This window comes from Sinocyclocheilus grahami, unplaced genomic scaffold, assembly GCF_001515645.1.
Source record: "Sinocyclocheilus grahami isolate Dianchi unplaced genomic scaffold, SAMN03320097.WGS_v1.1 scaffold2691.1, whole genome shotgun sequence".
Classification (NCBI taxonomy): domain Eukaryota; kingdom Metazoa; phylum Chordata; class Actinopteri; order Cypriniformes; family Cyprinidae; genus Sinocyclocheilus; species Sinocyclocheilus grahami.
The window spans coordinates 16,638-18,326 of record NW_015507869.1 but is presented as its reverse complement, the minus strand read 5'-3'; the positions used below and the strand labels follow the sequence as shown (position 1 = coordinate 18,326).

Sequence of the window (1,689 nt, the reverse complement as noted above, 5' to 3'; positions counted from 1 at the left end):
CCAGTAATCGGCGGTGCATTTTGGGTAATGTAGTTCATGACTCAAAGCATGTTATATGTGTTAAAGAGAAGAAACGGAAACTGAGTTGTTACTTTGGTATTGTAAGTCGCCTGCATATTAGAAAAATGGGGCAATGTACTAACTAAATGATGTATTTGCAGATTGTGAAACCAGAACCCATTTCATGCTTGCAGGTATGAGTTATTGTGTTCATTTTGTTTTATTTTTTTTTAAATAAATTTTAAGTGTTCATAAATCATATTAATTCTATATAAAAATGTGTCTTTGGTGTAATGCATTATATTGAGTGGAACAATTATTCAATTACAGTTACTGTAAAGAAAACAACCTGTAACATGAGTCTGTGTGAAACATTCTGAAGAGGGATTGTGAAACCAGAACAGATGATTGTTGTAACACTGTCCCATTCCATGCTTGCAGTAAACACCCAAGAAAAGGCATTACTGGTGTTTGTCCTTATTCGAGGTTGATCCTTTGGTGCATCCAGTGTTCCGCTACAACATTTCTCTTAAGCAATCGTTAAACTTTTTCATTTTTAAATTTGAAACTATTTAGTTTTAAAAGTTTGCTTAAATGGGTTGTTGACATGCCATTGCATATTCAGTGTCACACAATATAAAAAATGTAAATAATATTGTCATCATTTAAAATGTATTTGTCTTTGAACCCTATCTCGTGTCTCGTCTCGTCTCAGATTTTTGCCTTCACTTAAATCTGTTTCAACATGTGTTTACACTTATATTTGATTATTTTTGCATTTTAATCTGGACTTTCATGCCAGCCCAGAAAATTAATTCTTCTTCTATTATTATTATTATTATTATTATACCGTTCTCTAATGCAATTTTCATAACCAGGTGTTTTTGCTTTAAGCATTAATCTCACTGAATTTTGATACATTTCTCTTAAGAAATCGTTAAACTCTTTCATTTTTAAGTTTTAAACTCTTTAGTTTTAAAGTTTGCTTAAATGGGTTGTTGACATGACATTGCATTTTCAGTGTCACACAATATAAAAAATGTAAATAATTAATATTGTCATCATTTAAAATTGATTTGTCTTACATGGACCCATTGTTATAAAAACTGCTTTGTTATTAGATTTATTATTATATATATATATATATATTATTTTTTTTTTTCAGCTAAATCTCAAAATTTTCCTATGGTGTGACTGTCTCAAGGACATTCAATAAATTACAACTTTTATAAATTAAGTGAAAAGTGACATGACATGATCCCTAAAAAAGGGCCACAGGTACTGCCCCTTCCAGTGTCCCGTGGAAGCCACCTGTGCCCCTACTTTTTGGCGTAGGCCAGGGCTTACCACAAGAGGACCAGCTACTGCTGCTATGGCACTACCCACTCAGTAAGACTGGATAACACTGGGAAACGTACCCGTTACACTTGGTACAGGGACGTTGCGGAAGCTCCAACCTTCCCGAAGGACGTTTTGGAAGCAAATACACATTTGACCTTAGGTGCATATGGAAGATTGGAGGTGATTGTAACCCTCTTGGAATGGCTGAAGTCTGCCGGGGAAACACGGGCTCTGAGGCCATACCGTGGACTTTACACATATGGGATCCACTTAGGTCTCTACATATGGAACCCAGCCCTCTACCGGTTCTCACGGATTCATCGAGAGAGGGCCTGGCGCCGGACACTC

The 1,689-nt window shown here is 35.6% G+C and overlaps 1 protein-coding gene across 1 annotated transcript in view; it reads right to left on the bottom strand.

Moving 5' to 3' along the window:
- Positions 1–1,689, bottom strand: part of LOC107575524 (protein NLRC3-like) — a gene marked incomplete at its 3' end in the record, with an annotated part of 16,751 nt that overhangs the window by 14,194 nt on the left and 868 nt on the right. The gene's annotated exons all lie outside the window — the stretch shown is intronic.